A 9572-nucleotide genomic window follows, 5' to 3' on the forward strand; every position below is an offset into this window, starting at 1 on the left:
CTTCATTCACTTGAATGATCAACTCTCCTCTATCAACATCAATCACAGCCTTTGCTGTGGCTAGGAAGGGTCTGCCAAGGATGATGGATTCATCCATGCACTTCCCAGTCTCTAGGACTATGAAGTCAGTAGGGATGTAATGGTCTTCAATCTTCACCAAAACATTCTCTACAAGTCCATGAGCTTGTTTTCTTGAATTGTCTGCCATCTCTAATGAGATTCTTGCAGCTTGCACCTCAAAGATCCCTAATTTCTCCATTACAGAGAGGGGCATGAGGTTTACACTTGACCCTAAGTCACACAAGGCCTTCTTGAAGGTCATGGTGCCTATGGTACAAGGTATAGAAAACTTCCCAGGATCCTGCCTCTTTTGAGGCAGTTTCTGCCTAGACAAGTCATTCAGTTCTTTGGTGAGCAAGGGTGGTTCATCCTCCCAAGTCTCATTTCCAAATAACTTGTCATTCAGTTTCATGATTGCTCCAAGGTATTTAGCAACTTGCTCTTCAGTGACATACTCATCCTCTTCAGAGGAAGAATACTCATCAGAGCTCATGAATGGCAGAAGTAAGTCCAATGGAATCTCTATGGTCTCATTTTGAGCCTCAGATTCCCATTGTTCCTCATTGAGGAACTCAGAGGAGATTGGTACACGCCCACTGAGGTCTTCCTCAGTGGCGTCCTCCTCCTCTCTTTCCTCTCCATATTCGGCCATGTCTATGGCTTTGCACTCTCCTTTTGGATTTTCTTCTGTATTACTTGGGAGAGTGCTAGGAGGGAGTTCAGTAACTTTCTTGCTCAGCTGACCCACTTGTCCTTCCAAATTTCTGATGGAGGACCTTGTTTCATTCATGAAACTTTGAGTGGTCTTTATTAGATCAGAGACCATTGTTGCTAAGTCAGAAGTATTCTGCTTAGAACTCTCTGTCTGTTGCTGAGAAGATGATGGAAAAGGCTTGCCATTGCTAAACATGTTTCTTCCACCATTATTGTTATTGAAACCTTGTTGAGGTCTCTCTTAATTCTTCCATGAGAAATTGGGGTGATTTCTCCATGAAGAATTGTAGGTGTTTCCATAGGGTTCTCCTAGGTAATTCACCTCTTCCATTGAAGGGTTCTCAGGATCATAGGCTTCTTCCTCAAATGAAGCTTCCTTAGTACTGCTTGGTGCATTTTGTATTCCAGACAGACTTTGAGAAATCAAATTGACTTGTTGAGTCAATATCTTATTCTGAGCCAATATGGCATTCAGAGTATCAATCTCAAGAACTCCTTTCTTCTGATTAGTCCCATTGTTCACAGGATTCCTTTCAGAAGTGTACATGAATTGGTTATTTGCAACCATTTCAATTAATTCTTGAGCTTCTGCAGGCGTCTTCTTCAGATGAAGAGATCCTCCAGCAGAGCTATCCAAAGACATCTTGGATAGTTCAGAGAGACCATCATAGAAAATACCTATGATGCTCCATTCAGAAAGCATGTCTGAAGGACATCTTCTGATTAATTGTTTGTATCTTTCCCAAGCTTCATAGAGGAATTCTCCATCCTTCTGTCTGAAGGTTTGGACTTCCACTCTAAGCTTACTTCATCTTTGTGGTGGAAAGAACTTTGCCAAGAAGGCATTGACTAGCTTTTCCCAAGAGTCCAGGCTTTCTTTAGGTTGAGAATCCAACCATATTCTAGCTCTGTCTCTTACAGCAAAAGGGAATAGCATCAGTCTATAGACCTCAGGGTTAACCCCATTAGTCTTGACTGTGTCACAGATTTGCAAGAATTCAGCTAAGAACTGATGAGGATCTTCCATTGGAAGTCCATGGAACTTGCAATTCTGTTGCATTAGAGAAACTAATTGAGGCTTAAGCTCAAAGTTGTTTGCTCCAATGGCAGGGATAGAGATGCTTCTCCCATAGAAATCAGGAGTAGGTGCAGTGAAGTCACCCAGCACCTTCCTTGCATTGTTGGCATTGTTGTTGTTTTCGGCTGCCATGTGTTCTTCTTCCTTGAAGAATTCGGTCAGGTCCTCTAAAGAGAGTTGTGCCTTGGCTTCTCTTAGCTTTCTCTTCAAGGTTCTCTCGGGTTCAGGGTCAGCTTCAACAAGAATGCCTTTGTCTCTGCTCCTGCTCATATGAAAGAGAAGAGAAACAGAAAGTGTGGAATCCTCTATGTCACAGTATAGGGATTCCTTGAAATGTCAGAGGAAAAGAGAAATAGAAAGAAGAAGGAGAAGAAGAATTCGAACTTTAATTAGATAAGGTTCGAATTGTGCATTTAGAAGGAGTGGTACTCCATAAATAGAAGGATGTGGGAAGGAGGGAAGAGAATTTTCGAAAATTCATTTAAAAGATTTTGAAAACATTTTGAAAATTTGACTGATAATTTTCGAAAATTAAAAGTGAAAAAGAAATCAAGTGATTTTTGAAAAAGATTTTGAAATTAGAAATTAAAAAGATTTGATTGAAAACTAATTTGAAAAAGATGTGGTTAAGAAGATATGATTGGTTTTAAAAAGATGTGATTGAGAAGATATGATTTGAAAACAATTTTAAAAAGATATGATTTGAAATCAATAAAAAAAAATTTGATTTTAAAAATTAATGACTTGCCTAACAAGAAAAGATATGATTCAAACATGAAACCTTCCTCAACAGAAAAGGCAAAAAATGTTCAATCAAATCATTAATTGTTAGTAAGTATCTTTGAAAAAGGAAAGAAATTAATTTTGAAAACATTTGATTGAAAAGATATGATTTGAAAAAGATTTGGTTTTGAAAAACTTTGAAAACTTAAAAAAATCTGATTTTGAAAACAAAATCTTCCTCCTAGCACCATCCTGGCGTTAAACGCCCAGAATGGTATACATTCTGGCGTTTAACGCCCAAAATGCTACCTTTTTGGGCGTTAAACGCCCAACCAGGTACCCTGGCTGGCGTTTAAACGCCAGTCTGCCTTCTTCACTGGGCATTTTTGAATGCTCAGCTTTTTCTGTATAATTCCTCTGCAGTATGTTCTGAATCTTCAATTCTTTGTATCATTGACTTGAAAAGACACAAATTAAAAATATTTTTGGATTTTTAATAATCAAAATGCAAAAGGAATCAATTAACAATGCATGCAAGACACCAAACTTAGCAGTTTGTATACTACTGACACTAACAATATGAGAATGCATATGAGACACACAAAATGCTTCAAGTCAATAGAATTCAAAGATTAGAACACAAAAATCATCAAGAATTACTTGAGGATCCTTAAGACACATGAATGAATGCATGCAATTGACACCAAACTTAAGATGAGACACTAGACTTAAGCAGGAAACATCAAATATTTTTGGTTTTTATGATTTTGTAAATTTTTTTTTTTGTGTTTTTCGAAAATTAAGTGGGAAAAGGTATCAAAATCCTTGATGAGAATTCCAGGAATCAGTGCAATGCTAGTCTAAGACTCCGGTCCAGGAATTAGACATGGCTTCACAGCCAGCCAAGCTCTCAAAGAAAGCTTCGGTCCAAAACACTAGACATGACCAAAGGTCAGCCAAATCTTAGCAGATCACTGCTCCAAGAGCAAAATTGATGAGAATCAACAAGCTCTTGTGGTGATAAGTTGAAACCTCGGTCCAATCAGATTAGACATGGCTTCTCAGCCAGCCAGATTTCAACAAATCATCATGAAACTCTAGAATTCATCTTCAAGAATTTCGAAAAAAAATAAATACCTAATCTAAGCAACAAGATGAACCGTCAGTTGTCCAAACTAGAACAATCCCAGGCATTGTTACCAAAAGCTTGCTCAAAACTTGAACAATCCCCGGCAACGGCGCCAAAAACTTGGTGCGCGAAATTGTGAACAATACTTTTCACAACTCTCATAATCCCTGGTCATGAACTCCAAAAACTTGGTGGTTCAATTCCATGGCATTACACAACTTCGCACAACTAACCAGCAAGTGCACTGGGTCGTCCAAGTAATACCTTACGTGAGTAAGGGTCGATCCCACGGAGATTGTTAGCATTGAAGCAAGCTATGGTCATCTTGTAAATCTTAGTCAGGCAAACTCAATTGTATATGATGATGAACGAAAATAATATAAAGATAAAGATAGTGATACTTATGTATATCATTGGTGTAAGAGCTTCAGACAAGCGTATGAAGATGCCTTCCCTTCCGTCTCTCTGCTTTCCTGCTGCCTTCATCCAATCCTTTCTTACTCCTTTCCATGGCAAGCTCGTGTAGGGTTTCACTGTTGTCAGCAGCTACCTCCCATCCGCGCAGTGAAAGCTAATGCACGCACTCTGTCACAGTGCTGCCAATCACCGGTTTGGTTCCCTCCCCTACCGGAATAGAATCACTCTTTTGCGTCTGTCACTAACGCCCAGTAGGTTACAGGTTTGAAGCACGTCACAGTCATTCAATCATTGAATCCTACTCAGAATACCACAGACAAGGTTAGACCTTCCGGATTCTCTTGAATGCCGCCATCAGTTCTTGCCTATACCACGAAGACTCTGATCTCACGGAATGGTTGGCTCGTTTGTCAGGCGAGCACTCGGTTGTCAGGCGATCAACCATGCATCGTGCAATCAGGAATCCAAGAGACATTCACTAAGCCTCAGATGCTTGTAGAACAAGAATGGTTGTCAGTCACCTTGTTCATGGGTGAGAATGGTGATGGGCGTCAATCATCACCTTCATCATGTTGAAGAACAAGTGATATCTTGGATAAAGAACAAGCGGAATTGAATGGAAGAACAATAGTAATTGCATTAATACTCGAGGTACAGCAGAGCTCCACACCTTAATCTATGGTGTGTAGAAACTCCACCATTGAAAATACATAAGAACAAAAGTGATCATTGGTTTCGGCCCCAAAGAGGGAACCAGAAGAACCAAGATGAAAATACAATAGTAGAAGGTCCTACTTATAGAAAACTAGTACATAGATGAGTAAATGACATAAAAATCCACTTCCGGGCCCACTTGGTGTGTGCTTGGGCTGAGCAATGAAGCTTTTTCGTGTAGAGACTCTCCTTGGAGTTAAACGCCGGCTTTAGTGCCAGTTTGGGCGTTTAACTCCCAATTAGGTGCCAGTTCCGGCGTTTAACGCTGGAATTTCTTGAGGTGACTTTGAACGCTGGTTTGGGCCATCAAATCTTGAGCAAAGTATGGACTATTATATATTGCTGGAAAGCCCAGGATGTCTACTTTCCAACGCTGTTGAGAGCGCGCCAATTGGGCTTCTGTAGCTCCAGAAAATCCACTTCGAGTGCAGGGAGGTCAGAATCCAACAGCATCTGCAGTCCTTTTGAGTCTCTGGATCAGATTTTTGCTCAGGTCCCTCAATTTCAGCCAGAAAATACCTGAAATCACAGAAAAACACACAAACTCATAGTAAAGTCCAGAAAAGTAAATTTTAACTAAAAACTAATAAAAATATACTAAAAACTAACTAGATCTTACTAAAAATATACTAAAAACAATGCCAAAAAGTGTACAAATTATCCGCTCATCAATTACCGAAGAGCATCATCAGTGATTGAGATCCATGCTTCAACAGGATGACTATGGACATAGCTGTTCAAACTTCTTGGATTGGAGCTTTATTTCTTAACAAGTTTTCATCCTCAAACTGATGGACAAACTGAGAGAGTGAATGTCTTACTCGAGTGTTACTTGAGGCATTTCATAAGCGTTAACCAGCAGAATTGGACAAAACTTTTGGACATTGCTTAGTTCTCATATAATCTGCAAAGGAGCGAGTTCACAGGAAAGAGTCCATTTGAGATCATGACCGAACAACAGCCGCTTACACCACACTCTCTTTTTTCTTCTTACTCAGGGAAGAGCTCTGGAGCTTATCACATGGTTAAGTCTTGGGAAAACAAGCAGATATCACTCGTTCTTGCCTCGATAAAGCGGAAAAGAGGATGAAAAAATGGACAGATAAAAAGAGGAGGCATGCAAATTATCAAGTGGGAAACAAGGTAATGATTAAACTTCTTCCACAACAATTCAAAGCCTTTTGCAAGGTTCAGAAGGACTTGATCCGTAAATATAAAAGGCCATTTGAGATCATCGGGTGTGTTGGGAAGGTTTCTTACAAAGTACAACTTCCTCCATCTATGAAGATCCATCCAATCTTCCATGTGAGTATGCTTAAACCATATCATGAAAACCAAGAGGAACTACAGCAAAGGTGACTCGAGTCGTACTCCGTCCGTGGTGATTAGATCCTTTGATAAGAAAATTGAAGAGATCTTAGCTAATCGTATTGTGAGACGCAAAGGAGTACCACGAAGTATCCAATACTTGATCAAGTGAAAAGGACTCCCGATAACCGAAGCTAGTTAGGAAGCTCGTGAAGATTTGTAGTAATTCCAAGAATACCTAGAGTGCTATCATGAATAAAACACGACGAGGATGTTTGTGCAATAGGAAGGGGAGAATGTCACGGTAAATTTTTTAAGGTTAGATTTAACGGTGTTTGTATGATTTTTTTGGAGTGTTTGAGAATGTTCTAGATGGTTTTGAAATATTCTAGAATATCCTAGAAGGTCCCAAAATACCTTAGAAGGTTCTAAAAAACTTTGGAAGGTCAAAGAGTATTCTAAAAGAGTGTGGATGTATATAAAAGTATGAAGAGTATATGGAATAATTTATAAGTATTTAGATAAATGTGGTAGGATAGATATTTGTAGTGAAGATTATGGATGATCAATTTGAACCGTTGATTAGATTTAATCATAACTATCTATTGAGGAGGTGGATGACTATAAATAGGAGTGAGAGTTAGAGTTTGGAGATGTGAGTCATTTGTGACAAACACTTGAGTAATAAAGTGTTATTTTCACCAAAGTTTTCTTTCTCTTGTGTTTTTTTCGTATTTTTAGCTTTTTTTTTTTGTTAAATATTGAAGATTAGACTAACTTGGTTTTAGCTTAAAGATTGAGTAAGTTTGAGTGTCGATACAGTAGGCTAGTAACGTTGAAGTATATTCAAGGCCGTAATATATTGGTGCATGCAAATGTCTATGTATAATCTATTTTTAAGAATTTGTACATATCTTTTTATTACGAGTCTTGCCCAATTTTGATTAGATCGATTAAGATTAAGTTTAGGCTTGTATATGTACTATTTGATTTCAATGACATCTTTATTTAAAAGATAATTATTTACTAGCTCATAAGTGTAATTCTTCTCAAATATAATTTTTTATTGTATTTTTTTCATTCGTTTTGCTTTTTTACTTTCTCAAAATTTGTAGGTTCCATCTTGACAAAATTACATATTATATATATATATATATATATTTTATAAAGATGTTTTTTTGTTTTTGAAAAAGAATTAGTGATTGTTACTATTCTCGAAATAATTATGCTTGCTTCTTCTTATTCTTGTTATTGTAGACTTGTAAGGTAGTTGCGATGCTAACACAACAAATCTACAACTTCAAAACACATCACTTTTTTTAAACCAAAATAAAAAACACACCAGTTAATAACAAATTAAACATATAAAGTACAAGACCTAAATATAAAATTCTGGTTAAAACTTAAAAATTATATATCTTATACTCTTTCAAAACTCACACAAATTACTAAAAACAAATCACAAAAATTTTGTAATTGATAAAAAAATAATAAAGATTTCAAACTAATTAGTAGTAAATAACTAAATATGTATTCAACATCAAAGAAATACAAAAAATAAAGAAATATAAGATTGTAAATTTAAAAAAATTAAGAAATTATTAATTATCTTTATATATATATATATATATATATATATATATATATATATATATATATATATATATATATATATTTCCTGAAAGGTTTAAAATAATCAAGCATTAGATAAATATTTTTAAAAAAGATTTTAAACATAGGATTTTAATGTGTTTTCTTTGTATGTATAATTTTTTTGAATAATTTAAGTTGATAGGAAGAGTCAATATAAATAATTATATTTTTAATAAGTTCCTTCAAATAATTTTTTTTGAATTTATTTGATTTTTTTACATAATTTTTTTTATTTACTTTATGTTATTTTTTTTCTCTTTTAAAATTCACCAAACACGCTAAATTTTTTAAACATAGAGATATAATATTATATTATGATACTTTTTTTTTAAAAGCTTAAACTAACATAAAAATGTAAATAATTATATCTTTAATAAATATAATTTTAAAAAATAAAATATTTTTGTTTCTAATATTTAATAATTTTATGTCAAGTGATTTTTTTGCTAATTTATTTATAAAGCCAAAAGTTTAAGAAAATGAAAAAGAGGTTAGGTCAAATTTTACTTTATTTTTGCAAATTCTTTTTAAATTGTGATTTAAATTTATTAAAAAAAATTCAAATTAAATATACACATTATTTATTAAATACAATAATTTAACAAAATATTCGTGTGTGATAGCTTTTCTGGTATTTAAAATTTTTTCGAGAATTTATTGCGAAACTCCTAACAGGTATGCTATACATACAAATCTTTTTGTCTTATAAGTCTTACAAGTTGGCACAAGTCTAACAAAATACACTCACATTTAAGAGTAAATACACGCACGTTACTCAACCACTTCCTGTTTCCAAAGCACGCTACTCACCATTATGAACGACTCTTTTTCTTCTTCCTCGATGAAAACCACAACTGTCATTTTTCTTCGCGTTTCTCCTCCTCTTTCTCTTCTTCCTTGTTCTTATCCTCATTCTTTGTGTTTCTCTTCCTTTTTCTTCGCGTGTTTCATCTTCATCGTCGTGTTTCTCCTCCTTCTTCTTTTGATTTTGCAACATTATGTATTTTTTTCTTCTTTGTTTGATTTTTTCTCCCAAAAAAATTATGAGAATATGAAATAAGAAGATGAAGAAGAAGAAGCAGCAGAAGATGAGGAGGAAGAGGAAGAGGAAGAGGAAGAGTTCTGAATTATACATAACTCATCAGAATAAAAATACACCAAAATATCTTCGTATTACACCCAAATATCTTCGTTTTACACCTAAATTTGCTGCAGATACAAAAATGAGTTATGTTACGTGTACACTAAAATCAGTCACCAAAGTCAGCAAGGACTGCAAAATACACTTAAAATATATCATATTAAAACAAGCATAAACTATAGAATGCAAACACAACTATAAAACCATCATAAAAAATAATAAAAACCATATTCATGAATCATAACTAAACCGAAACTAAAATAATTCAATTAAAAGAATAAGACAATTCACCATCCGTCAGATGAAAAGTCATAAACTGTAAATACACCCAAACTTTTATAAAAATACACCTAAATATTCTTGATCTACACTATAAAATGGACAAGATTATAGGGGTGTGCATGGACCGGGTGAAACCGGGTTTGATGTGACCCAGACCCGGCCCAAAATATATACTGGGCCTATTTGTTAGACCCGAACCCGGTCCTAGATCCGATGAAACCTATACACTTTCGGGCCACAATTATACCGGGTAAAAATCGGGTGAAAACCGGGCCATTAACATTTCATTACCTTGATACCTTCTAATAAGTTAGCATGTGAAAATATCCAAATTTCTAAGACTCCAACCATTA

General features: G+C 35.2%; 1 non-coding gene across 1 annotated transcript; it reads left to right on the forward strand.

Moving 5' to 3' along the window:
• The first annotated feature begins 1471 nt into the window (after positions 1–1471).
• Positions 1472–1579, forward strand: LOC130951752 (small nucleolar RNA R71). The gene has a single exon (XR_009074084.1). It is a non-coding gene; the product is annotated as a small nucleolar RNA R71 (small nucleolar RNA).
• The last annotated feature ends 7993 nt before the right edge of the window (positions 1580–9572 follow it).

Source organism: Arachis stenosperma, chromosome 1, assembly GCF_014773155.1.
Source record: "Arachis stenosperma cultivar V10309 chromosome 1, arast.V10309.gnm1.PFL2, whole genome shotgun sequence".
NCBI lineage: Eukaryota > Viridiplantae > Streptophyta > Magnoliopsida > Fabales > Fabaceae > Arachis > Arachis stenosperma.